The following is a 13,756-nucleotide window of genomic DNA, read 5'->3' on the forward strand; positions in this document are numbered from 1 at the left end:
TAATATGCGGTGAGCCCTTCTCGACGTCACAGGTCGAAGCGGGCCTCTCCCTGCAGAATTTTACTGGCCCCTGCGCCACGGCCCACAGCGTCAAGGGGCCAGTAAAATTCAGCCCATAGTAAAAGGGCAGCAAAACACTCCTATGCTTTAGTGGCCATATGTTATGGCAGAATGGACTCTTCAATGGGGTACATCCATTCTCCATTCCGTAAAGTTAGAATATGGGCTTCAACTTGACAAAATTATCAAACAGCATTATTACCATTCCCAAAAGAACTTTTGCAGATTTTTCTGACTGTTAACTACTATAATTATGGGTTTATTTAATCATGCAGTTTTTATGTAAGCAGCCTTGGACGTCGGAAGCAATTCTCGTGTTAGGGTCAAAGAGTCATTTATGGTACAGGAGGCCATTCAGTTCATTGAGTCCATGCCAGCTCTCCACGGAGCTATGCAGTGAGTTCCACTCCCCGACTTGATCCCCATATTTCTGCAAGTCTGTTTTTCTCAGGTGGCCATCCAACTTCCTCTTGAAGTCATTGATCATCTCTGCTTGCACCATCCTTGTGGGCAGTGAGTTCCAGGATATTATTCTATAAAATTATGCTCAATATGTATTAGTGTGTAAGTATTGTTCTTAGTTTTACAATTAAAGCCATCAGATGCTATAATTCTACTATATTCCCTAATATTTTGAATTATTGTTTCCACGGGCTGAATTTTAACAGCCCCTCGGTGCAGTCCCCCCCTGCCGCTTGGCGGTGAGGCCATCATCTAAATATTTAAATTAACATAAATTAGATGTGAATGAACTTACCTGCTGGTGGCAGGGTCACACCTCGCGCACCTTCGGAACTCTGTACGGAGTTCTGAGGTGAGAATCTGGTGGGGAGGGGAGAGGAATAAAATTTTCAGGGCAGGAGGGGTGGGGGAGCAGGGAAAACAATTTTTATTGGCTGTGGGGATGGTGGGAAGGGGTTGAAGTGCAAATGTGAGAAGGTTGGGGGGGGGAGTGTTCGGGTCGGGAATAAAATGTTAATATAGGGCAATGAAAAGACCATTGTGTTGGGGGGGGGGGGGTGCGGCGTTGGGAAAAGGCCTCCATCGCCTAAGTATTTAATTAAAAATAATTATTTCTGATACACCTTTAAAAACGTAAAATTTTTGCGAAGGGCTTGAAGCCCTTTAAAAATGGTGCCGGAACACGGCGGCCGCCCCCTCTACGTCATTGGAGGTGGCCACTCCACCCCCTCTATTTAAATGAGCCCCCGCGCGTAATATTGCGGGGGCTTGGCGGCGGTACATCCGTGTCAGAAAACCACTGAGTTCAAAGCGCGCTGCCGCGAATCACGGCTCACTAATAAAATTCAGTCCCACAATTTTGTAAACCCGCTGCTGAACCAAAGAAAGTAAGAAAGCATCAACCAGAATTTATAGTTGATTTCGAACCATACATTACCTGGGCACAGCACATAGCAAAAGTGAAGACAGATCACATACCCATATGGAACCACGCATGATTTTTCTTTCCAATAATGTTACGACCAGGTGATACAGGGGCCTAGGGGTTCCCTCTCAGCGTTTGCCTGGTTTAGCCGTAACAGAATTTAATTTTTTAAAGCACCGTGTGTTTAGCTCCCACTCAGTGAATCCTTATTCACTGCTTTCAAATTGCAAGGCAAAGAAATCAGACGTGTTTTCTTAGATTTAAACAAGAAAGGTGGACATTTATAATCTGAAACTCTAATTCAGGTAACGGCTACGAATACGCGATGCGACCATGCTAGCATGCATACGCGATAAACACACACGCAGATAGAGACAGAAAAAGTAGAAGGAATAAAGGGGAAAGGTTTGAGGCATTATCTGGCAGTTATTTACAGTCCTTTGAGTTCAATATGGAGTCTTTGGTTGCTGGTAAGTCTTGCTGTTTGTTGGGGCCCTGTGCACGCTTGAACTTGTTTTGATGTAGGAGTCTTTTCTCTCTTGAGGTTTATATGGCTTCGGTGGGTCTGGAAGCTTGTGAGAAAGTGAGAGAGAGCCAGCTAGGAGAGATGCTCTCTTGTTCCAGGTTCAGTTGCAATCTGCAGTCTGATCAAACTGTCCTGTGTCTAGTTCAAAAAGCCTGGACCAGCCAGTTAGTCGTGTAACCACTAACTTAACCACTCCTACGTTTGTGGATACCAGAGCTCTCGGTGGGGGGGTAGGGGGGTGTAGTGCTGTCTCTTACCCAACAAAATGTGGATCACCATTGCCCAGCCCAATCTCTGCTAATTGAATCAGTGAGCAATTCTTTTGTCTCTCCAAGCACTGTCTCTTAGTTTGCAAATGTTCTTCCAGCCACTGCTGATTTCTTTAAACAAGTCATTTCTTCACATGACAAAATTAATATGCCTCATTCTTGGCAGGTAGGGGTCTTCATGACACCTCCACACCCAACGGAATGAAATGCGATTTTTTTTTAAAAGGGCATTTCATTAAAAGGGACTAGAGAGAGGATAGGTACAGGAAAACAAACATGCACCTCTCTCATTCATTCAGAAATCCTAATAGTTGTTACAGCCTGTCTTTTCCTGCTAGCAGTGCTGCTTTGAAATGCCCTTTAGGCATCGCAATAAACATGTGGTTTTTGGGGAAGTTTTTAAGTTTGCACATTCCCATGACTGCCTAGGGTGTCTTTGTTCTTGTTGAGGTCCGCAGGGGGAGGGTTAGATTTAATTAGCCCTAGGTTGGAGTTCTGTTCAGGGGTGGTGGCAGTGGGTGGTTGCACTCTGAACTCTTCTTCAGTGCTTTGATGAGTCATGCAAGGGCTTTTCACCTTATGGGATGGCTGGTTCCCCTTTCTCCTGACTAGTTGGGGTGGATTCTTTGCTACTCTTCCCTTTGTTCTCTGGGACACTCCTGCTTGCAGGTATTTGTTCAGATTCTACTGCACTTCTCTGTGGCACTTTGACTAGGTGAAGCATCACCCTCACAGTTTTTCTCTGCCCTCTTGAGGACTTTCTGTGTCTCTGCAGGTTCCTGTAAATGCTGTTAGCCACTCTGGCGGGGTGCTTCTAGTGTCTGCATTTACATAGGAGGATGTGGGGTCTAACCTCAAATATTTCGGGGTTGGCTGACCGGACAGTAAGGGTTTCTATTTGGGATTTCTCCCAGACTTCCTTTAACTTGCCCTCTTGGTCCCTTTTCACCTTATTTTTCTAACCTTTTTCCAGCCTTGTGCCTGCCTTTCCCCTTTTGTTCTCGGCAGGGGTCCCTTACAGTTCACCAGCCCACTGCTGGAGGGTCCTCCAAACACTGATACAGACTTAGGGTGCAGATTTCACTGTAGACTGGGGTTTTCCCTCAACCTTGCACATGTGGCAACTCCTACATACTCCACCACATCTTTGTGGATTTTTGGCTAGTCAAACCTTTGCCTTATGCGGGCAGTTTTTCATATATCGACATGTACAGCCACTGTATTCTCATGGGCCATTCTTAATATTTTTCTCTGGTGCCTCTGAAGCACCACTAACAGTTGAACCACTGTCCATTCCTTGATCTCAGGTCTCTGAGGAGAACTCCACTTCCTCATCAGTACTTCATTCTTTAAATAGTAGCAATCGGGAACTCCCTCTGTTTCAATTTCAGACTGGACAGCCTGTGCTAACTCTCTCAATACTGGTTCAGCTCACTGAGCCTCAGCTAGGGAAGATCCATTTAACTAATTCCCTGAGTCTTCTAACTTTCCAAAGAAAGTCTCAGACAGATAGACCTCGTGGTCATCTCCCTGTAGAGCCAATTCAGTCTCTGGGGGAACTGGTTTGATCATGGCCTGATTCACTATATATTCAGGGAAACTCCTGCCACTACCCTGTTTCTCTGACCTCCTGTGGTCTGTCTTTCTTTCCTGGGGAAGCTACCACCTTTGCCCTCTCTGGGGGAAAAGTCAGGCCTTTTCCCAGTAAAAGGGATCTAGTGGCCCCTGTGTGCCTGAGAATTATTATGGGCTTGCTTGTCCCACTCGAAGAGTATGGGGTCACTCTCCCTTCAGACACAAAACCCTGATAACCTTCAGGAATCCTATTAAATTTTCCTTCACTTGCACCCATAAGCTTTCTGGGTCTCACTCTTACTGCAGTTAAAGCCACAGCTTGTTCTGCTGTACTTTCCATCAGGGTCCCTTCTCCATCACTGAGTGGGTGTGCCCTGATTAACCCTACAGGTTTTCCCTTTACTTTCCAGCAGTCAGCTCTTAAATGCCCTGCTTTATTACAATGGAAGCACACAGATCTCCAGATCTCACTCCTACTTACAGCACCTTCATTTTTGGCTGGAGGAGGGCTCCCTGTGTCTCCTGCTTTTCTTTCCCTCCCAGGACTGCCTGGACTTCTATCATCTTCCCATCCTTTGTCCTTTTTGGATTTGCGGGGGTGATTAGGAAAGGTTTTTCCCTGGGAAACTGACTTATAAATGAGAGCAAACTCATCAGCCAACACTGCGGCTTGCCAGGCTCGATGAACCTTCTGTTTCTTGACATGTGTCTTTATGGAGAGTAAGAGAGAGTTTTTAAATTCCTCGAATAAAATTACTTCTCTGAGATTTTCATAGCTTTAAGAGCCCTCAGCCATTGGTCAAAAGCCAGCTGCTTATTTCTCTCAAACTCCAGGTAAGTTTGATGAGCTTGCTTCTTGAGGGTTCTAATCTTTTAGCGATAGGCTTCTGGTACTAACTCATATACCCTGAGGATAGCATTTTTAGTCAGTTGATAATCTGATGAACTCTCATCTGGCAACAGGGAATAAACCTCATGGGCTTTTCCAGTTAGCTTACTTTGTAGCAGGAGAGTCCAAGCTTCAGCTGGTCACTTTAACTGCCTTGCCAGTTTTTCAAAAGACACAAAACACGCTTCCATGTCTCCTGCATTGAATTTTGGGATTAGTTGGGAGAGTTTTACCAATTCTGTACCCAGCCCTGAATTTCGCTCCTCCATATTGGCCATGCTTTCATTGGGGTTACTCTGTCGCCCCCTAGCTAACTCAAGTCACCTCAGCTCTCTCTCGTCGCATTCTTTCTGGAAGGCTCTTTCTCTTTCTCCTGTTTCTCTCTTTCTTTCTCCTCTCTCTCTCTTTCTCTTTCCCTGTCTTCTAATTCAAGTTTCGTCTGTTCCAATTGTGTCTTTGTTTGCAATACCCTGTCGGATTCTGTTTCTAACCCTGTTTCTGCATCTTCAGATTCAAGGGAAAAATGGTTAGCCACTAGGCTTCGGAGTTCAGACTTCCTAGCCTTGGCATGGACAGTGATCCCACACTGCTCCGTCATTTTTCTCAACTCCTCCATAGACAATCCTTTTAACTTATCCCAAGTTACTTCACCCTGGCTTGGGGAGCTACCAACTTCAGTCACAGACATGTTAGTATTGAAGCACACACAACCACAAGAAACCTGTATTGAAATCTTTTCTCTTTTTTGATTGGGATCAATTTGGCTTCCCACTTCCAATTTCTCATTTGTTTGTGGGTAAATTCCAGGACGCTAGCCCCCAATTTTCTGTTACAATCAGGTGAGACTGGGGTCTAGGGATTCCCTGTCAGCCTTTGCCTGGTTTAACCATAACTGAGTTTAATTTTGAAAACTCTAAGTTTTTAGCTCCTCCTCAGTAAATCCTTGTTCACTGCTTTCAAATTGTAAGGCAAAGAAATCAGACAGGTTTTCTTAGATTTAAACAAGAAAGGTGGAAGTGTATTAATCTTAAACTCTAATTTGAGTAAGAGCTACGAATACGTGACGTAACCATGCTAGCATACATACGCAATAAACACAAATGCAGATAGAGACAGAAAAAGTCGAAGAAATAAGGGGGAAATGTTTGAGACAATATCTGGTAGTTATTTACGGTCCTTTGAGTTCAACGTGGAATCTTTGGTTGCTGATAAGTCTCCTGTTCGTTGTGGCCCAATGCACGCTTAACTTGTTTCGATGTAGGACTCTTTTCTCTCTTGAGGTTTATGTGTCTTCAGTGGGTCCGGAAGCTTGTGAGAAAGTGAGACAGAGACAGTCAGGAGAGAAGCTCTCATGTTCCAGGTTCAGTTGCAATCTGCAGTCTGATCAAACTGTCCTGTGTCTAGTTCAAAAAGCATGGACTGGCTGGTTAGTCATGTGACCAGATGCTTAACCACTGCTATGTTTGTGAATTCCAAAGCTCTCAGTGGGGGAGGGGGTGGGGGGAGAGGGTGTCGGGCTGCCTCTTGCCCCAACAAGTGCCCATTGCCCAGTCCAATCTCTGTTAATTGAATCAGTGAGCGATTCTTTTGTCTCTCCAAGCACTGTCTCTTAGTATGCAAATGTTCTTCCAGCTGCTGCTGATCTCTTTAAACAAGTCATCTCTTCACTCCAGAAACTGATAAAAATTGATGTTCATATGACAAAATTAATCTGGCTCTTTCTTGGCAGGTGGGGGTCTTCATAACAATTAACGTTAAAACTGTTTTAAAAGTGATTGGGTCAAAACTGTTGGCTAAATTTGGCAAATATTGGACAGCACAGGGTTATGGAAAACGTCAATGTTCTTACTAATTTGAAATTTATTTGCATTTGATGACGGAGAAGTCCAATGGAGGCCCAAATTTCTGACTTGTAGAATTGTGTCCTTTTGTTTTTTCTTGCACATTACATGACATAACAACTGGACATAGCTAAACACAATTGTGACATTTACAAGAATGTTTTAACTGTGACCATGGTGGTTGTTGCAAGCATATAATAGACTTGGGGAAATTATGCCAAATGGCCAGGGGTCTAAGTGGTATAAGGTCAGATCTAGGTTAGATGCCAGGAGCGGTTCTTTTTCCACAGAGTAGTGGACCTCTGGAACAGGCTGCTGGCTAGTATGGTGGATACTGATTTGTTGAATTCCTTCAAGTAATAATTTGCTCCGGGCGAGTGCAGAGATCACCTCATACTAAATGTAGGTAGTACATAGAATTACCAGAGCCAGAGTGATCGCCTGCACTAGTTTAGATTGCCTAGGTGAAGTCAGACAGATCTCTTTGTCTCAGATTGGCCTGGTTTTTATCTGGTTTTTCACCCCTCTCAGGAGATAACATGGTATGGGGTGAGGTGGAGAATGTATATATTATGATACATAATGAATTGTGATTGTGTGGGACAAGCTGGATGGGGTAGAAGATCTTTTCCTACATGTCATTGTTTGTATATAAAGGTAGCTTATGATCTTTACCACCTAAGCACTAAGCATTGTCTGATGTTGAGTACGGAGAGTAAAATTGGGCAAAATAGATTGCAAACCCATAATAGAGGCCATCCTATTTTCTATTCGTTCATTTAAATGGAGGAAAGGTTGGATCGTGCCCTCTACAGGCACAAGTTCATTCCCACGTGATAATCTTTTCTGTACACTGCCCAGGCACGGCTTAATATCCAGGCGGTAAAATTAAGATTTTTCCCCTGTTACTCCATTATTGAATGTGTGCACTAGCAACAGTGATACAGTAAATAATGGTTAACCCAGCTTCTACATTGAAGAGACAAAGTCTTAGTAGATGGCATTTTCTAAAAGTAAATTCTGAAGGCAAAAGCATTGTTCAAAGCTTCGCTGTTGGCAGACAGGCACACATTTTGGATTAACACATAATACTGATGTCCAGCTATAGTTGCTTACGTGCTACTGGCATAAGCATGCCAATCTCTAGTGGTGCTGTTGTGGTCACTTTCTTGAGATTGAGAATTCCACAAGTTGACCAAGTTGGCTTTAAAGCTAATTTGGTGATCATGTTGAATGTGGTTTTGATTGAGATATTGCAATTCCTTCTCACTCAATATGATGCCCATGAATTTTGACATGATTATAGAGATGCTGCTCTGCAGTTATCTATAGTTGACTTTGATCCAACCTTCAGAATATCTACGAACTTTGTTGTTTTCTACTATGTTATGGTAATAATGGTTAAAAATGATGGATATAACAAGTGTCACTGGACAGAGTGTGAAAATCAAAGCATCTACGATACTTAGTCAATAATTTGGAGTGGAAATTTAACCTCAGCATGCCTGATTTTAATTTGATTGGGCAACTGTACTTCAATAGAACATTTGATATGTGGCTTTGATGTCTCAGCAAATCTTGTTTAATAAATTCACCTTATCCACATGAAGTGCTACATAATAGACTTGCTAGTAAAATTGAAGTCCATGGGATTAAAGGGACACTAGCAGCATGGATCCAAAATTGGCTAAGAGACAGCAGAACATTTGTTTTTTAGACTGGATGGAAGTATGCAGTGGTGTCCCCCAGGAATCAGTATTAGGATCACTGCTCTTTGATATATTATGATCTGGACTTGAGTATACTGGACATAATTTCAAAGTATGCAGATATTATGAAACACAGAAAGGTAGTAAACAGTGAAGAGGACAGAGACAGACATTGGGCATACAATCTATCGCAGAGAGGTGTGAAGTAATGCATTGTGGTAGGGAGAGTAAGGACTGGCAATATAAACCAAATGGTACGATTTTAAAGGGGATGCAGGAACAAGGTATATGTACACAAATCTGTGAAGGTGATGGGACCTGTCGATAAAGCTGCTAAAAAAAAAAACATACAGGATCTTTGGCTTTATAAGCAGAAGCATTGAGCACAAAAGGAAGGATGTTTTTCTAAACCTTTATAAATAACTAGATAGGTCCCAGCTGGAGTATTATTTCCAATTCTGAACACCACACTTTAGGAAGGATGTCAAAGCCTTGGGGAGGGTACAGAGGAGATTTACAAAAATGGTACCAGGGATGTAGAGTTTCAGTAGAGGGACTAGAGAAGCTGGGGTTATTCTCCTTAGAACAGAGAAGGCGAAGGGGAGATTTAATAGAGATGTTCACAATCTTGAAGGGTTTGATAGAGAAAATAAGGGGAAACTATTTCCAACTTAAAAGGGTTGGTAACCAGAGGATACAAATGTAAGGTAATTGCAAAAGAAGCAGAGGTGAGATGTGTTTTTTTTTTACATAGTATGTTATGATCTGCCTGAATGGGGAGTTGAGGCAGATTTAATAATATGGATGAATACTTGAAAGGGAAAAATTGCAGAACTATGGGGAAAAAGTATAATAATGGGACTAATTGGATAGCACTTTAAAAGAGCCGGCATAGTATGATGGGAAGAATGGCTCTCCTTCTGTGCTGTAGCATTCTATGATTATCTACAGAGCTGTGGCTGATGATACTGTGCTTCTTAAAGCCAGGAGTTGGGTCCAATATCAAAGCATAGGACACCGGTCCAATAATAGCCTGGTTCCAAGGCCTCTGCAGTACCAGCAGTGGCCACTGCTCCTGGTGGTGTTGCTGATACTACTGAGCTGCTGGCCACCTGATTAGTTAGAAACTCTTGGAGGTGGAATCCCTGTCTTTAATGGGTCAGGGAATCTCGGTAACGGGCTGTTAGTTGCCCGGGTGCCATACAATTGCACTGGAGGATCTCAAAATGGCTGAGATGGGGTTCACCCTGCCTTTTTGGCCCAGTACTGGAAGCCCTGCTGGCGCCACAAAATTCAGACTTACTGTAGAACTTTTGTTCATCTAGGTCTAGAACACAAAACCCTTCCAGACCAAGCACTGGTCCAGGTTGCTTTTTATGAAAGTATTTATGTCATAGCATTAATCTATTTTATTGTAAACTTAACCTACATGGCTAATAATCTGAACAATAATATCTGCTAGGTGTCCTGGCCAATATTTATCTCTCAATCAACATCATAAAAACAGATTATTTGGTCATTAACATATTGCTGTTTATGGGACATTGCTGCATGCAAATTGGCTGCCATGGTTCTTACATTATAACAGAGAATACACTTTTTAAAAAAGAACTTCATTGGCTGCAAAGTGTTTTTGGATGTCCGGTGCTCATGAAAGGTGCTATATAAATACAAGTCTTTCTTTTCTTTCCAACTTTTAAAGTTTTCCTCAAGAATCTCCAATCTTTTACGACTTCCACTAGTTCTGCAGTTTAAGTGAAATTATCTGCACATGTGCCTCTGAGTAGCTCCAGACTCCAGATCATCACTTCTCCCAATCCTTCTTTCATCATTCAGAACAAGTTAAATTCTGTTAGATGATCCTTGTAACTGTCTGTTGGAATCACCCTGTTTTCAGTCTATTTTCAACCATTTACCTGCAGTTGTTACACTGATTCCTGGCTGCGATAAGCAGCTGACAGACCTTTATTATAATGCCTGCTGACATGAGTGTGACTGATGCTTAGTGACAACAGAGCACCATACTTTTAATGCTTTCCCAGCAGTTTACTCCTAATGCTAGAGGACTGAAAGTGGGTGTACTGACTTTCGCATCACATTTAAAACATTCTACTCAAAGTTTTAAAAGTTTCCAGGACGTCTGACAGACTCTTGGATACTTTTTGAAATGCAGCTTTACATCTTGCTGCAGCTGTTGTGAAGCCCGAGCAGAGTGGGAGAAGCTTTTCAAGGGGGTCTCTCACCATTTGGCTTTAGGTCGGGACCTGACACCAAAGTTATACTGCTACTTTACACGATAATTTGCAACTAAAATTGCTGTGCATTGATGCAAAAACAGCAGCATAATTACATCATTAGGGTGAATATTTTTCAGTAAAATATTAATAGAGAAATAACACACATGCTCTAAGGCTTTCTTCTCATTTATATACTTTTTTCTATTCTTTCAGCACTAGATGAGCAACTTGGCATGTTCCCCAAGGACGCATTGTACAGTGAGTTTGTCACTGGTATCAGACCCACTGGTCGTCCATGTCTCCGCTTTAAAGACGTCTGCAAACGCGACATGACGTCCTGTGACATTGACCACAAGTCGTGGGAGTCAGTTGCCTGTGATCGCCAGAGCTGGGGGACAGCCATAAAGGCGGGGCTAAAGAGTGGCGAGTCGAAGAGACTTAGCAATTGGAAGGAAAAAAGACAGAAGCGCAAGGAGAGAGCCAACTGTGTAACAGCCCCGACAACCAATTTTATCTGCAGCGCCCGTGGAAGAGTCTGTCACTCTAGAATTGGCCTTTATAGTCACTCCAGGCGCTGCTCCACAAACCACTGACCACCTCTAGGCACTTACCCATTGTCTCTTGAGACACGGAGGCCAAAGAAGAATAAGAATATGTGCCTTAAAGTGACTGTAACAATGCACCAGAATTTTCCCTAGCAGGGCATCTAAGGGTGTCTGCCATTAGTTAGACTTTCCCCTGCACCCTTCAGCTCACAAAATATTTGCCCAGAATGTTGCTAATAATGCAAGCTGCTAATGGTGCAGGGAGGGAAACCAAGCATCCTGGACTTGAGTGAACAGAGCAACCAACAGGATATCTCCTTAACCAATGAAATTTAAGGAAATAAATATAGGAAGGACTGAGGACGAGAGTGCATCCAATGTTAAATCAGGTACAGAAGGAGAAATTAAGAGGGAAAGAAAAATTGAACTAACAGAGAGAGAAAAAAGACAAGAAAAGTTAGAAGTCATTTTAAAAAGAATTGACATTTTTAAATTCTCCCCGAAAAATTCAAAATCTGAAGAAATGAGAAATGAGACCTGTAATAGTTAATTTTCTGTGGCTGTGAGGTTGTTTGGCAACTACTAATTCTTATCATTCCATTAAAAGGGTTGTTCCACTTGAAATGACAACAACTTACATTAATATAGCACCTTTATGGTAATGAAATATCCCAAGGCGCTTCACAGGAGCATTGTAAAAAAAAGTAGACCGAGCCACATAATGGAGATATTGGGTCAGATGACCAAACTCTTAGTCAAAGAGGTAGGTTTTAAGGAGTGTCTTAAAGGAGAAAAGCGAGGTGGCGAGGCATAGGGAGGATATTCCAGAGCTTGAGGCCTAGGCAACTGAAGGTGCAGCCACCAATGGTGGAGCAATTAAAATCAGGGATGCCCAAGAGGCCAGAATTAGAGGAGCATAGATATCTTGGAGGGTTGTGGGTCTGGATGAGATTACAGGAATAGGAAGGCATGGAGGGATTTGCAAACATGGACGAGAATTTTAATATCAGGACATTGCTTAACTGGGAGTCAATGTAGGTCAGCGAGCACAGGGGTGATAGGGGAACAGGAGTTGGTGTGAGTTATGATGCAGGCAGTAGAGTTTTGGATGACCTCAAGTTTACGAAGGGTACAATGTGGGAGACCAGCCAGGAGTGTATTGGAATAGTCAAGTCTAGACATAACGAAGGCATGAATGAGGTTTTCAGCAGCAGATGAACTGAAACGGGGGGGGTGAAGTCAGGCCAAGTTACAAAGATGGAAATAGGCGGTCATAGTGAGGGCATGAATCTGAGGTTGGAAATTTATCTCGGAGTGCAAACTGACTGGCTTAATCTCAGACTGCTGCCAGTGAGAGGGATGGAATTGGTAGCTAGGGAATGAAGTTTGGAGCAGTGACCAAAACAAATGACTTCAGTCTTCCCAATATTTAATTGGAGGAAATTTCTGCTCATCCAGGACTGGGTGTCAGGGAAGCAGTCTGATAACTCAGCAATAGTTGAGCTGAGAGAAGTGGTGGTGATGAAGAGCTAAGTGTCATCAGCATCCTTGTGAAAAGTAACGCTGTGCTTTGGGATGATGTTGCCAATGGGCAGCATGATGAGAAATAGGAGGGTGAAGGTAGCAGGACAGATTGAGACAGTGGTTAATAAAGCATACAGTATCCTGGGCTTTATTAATAGAGAATAGGGTATAAGAGCAAGGAGGTTGTGTTAAACTTGTATAAAACACTAGTTCAGCCTCAGCTGGAGTATTGCGTCCAGTTCTGGGCTTTGCTCTTCAGGAAAGATGTGAAAGCATTGGAGAGAGTACAGAAAAGATTCACAAGAATGGTTCCAGGGATGAGGAACTTCAGGTATGAAGATAGATTGGAGAAGTTGGGGCTGTTTTCCTTGGAGAAGGGAAGGCTGAGAGGAAATTTGATGGAGGTATTCAAAATCATGAGGGCTTTGGACAGAGTGGATAGGGAAAAACTCGTGAAAGGGTCGAGAATGAGAGGGAACAGATTTAAAGAGATTGGCAAAAGAAGCAAAAGCGACATGAGGAAAACTTCTTCATGCAGTGAGCGGTTTGGATCTGGAATGCACTGCCTGAGAGTATTTTGGAGACAGATTCAATCGAGGCATTCAAAAGGGAATTAGACTGGTATCTGAAAAGGTAGAATATGCAGGGCTATGTGGAGAAGGCAGGGGAATTGCTCATTTGGAGAGCTGGTGCAGATACGATTGGCCGGATGGCTTTCTTCTGTGCTGTAACAATTCTGCGATTCTGTGCTCCAGTCAGATCTGACAGTGGATCAGTAAACCAGTTGTCTGCCATGTCCTATCAAGATTGCGTCCCTTGGACTTAAAGGAGTGGAGATGAGGGTATCAGCCAGGGTGAGAGAGAGACTGATCTTTTTATTGGGGACTAATGCATCCAAGGTGGAGGTGAGTATGCGATTGAGCAAATCAATAGCTGCAGAAATGTTATAGCGAACAGAGGACCAAAGGCTAGATATCTGAGATTTTGAAAGTGTAAGTGAATAGATGGATAATTTTTTCAGGGTTGGGTACAGAATGAGGTAGGGTTGGGTCAGGAAAAGGGGATGTTGGTGGAGAGTGATATAAGGAAGTGATCAGAGATGGCCTTATCTATAATTGATATAACCATGTGGGATGTCAAGATTGAGGAGGTGGCTGTGAATATGTGTTGGGTAGTTTACATGGAGGGAGAGAT

The sequence above is a fragment of the Heterodontus francisci genome, chromosome 1, assembly GCF_036365525.1.
Source record: "Heterodontus francisci isolate sHetFra1 chromosome 1, sHetFra1.hap1, whole genome shotgun sequence".
Classification (NCBI taxonomy): Eukaryota; Metazoa; Chordata; class Chondrichthyes; order Heterodontiformes; family Heterodontidae; genus Heterodontus; species Heterodontus francisci.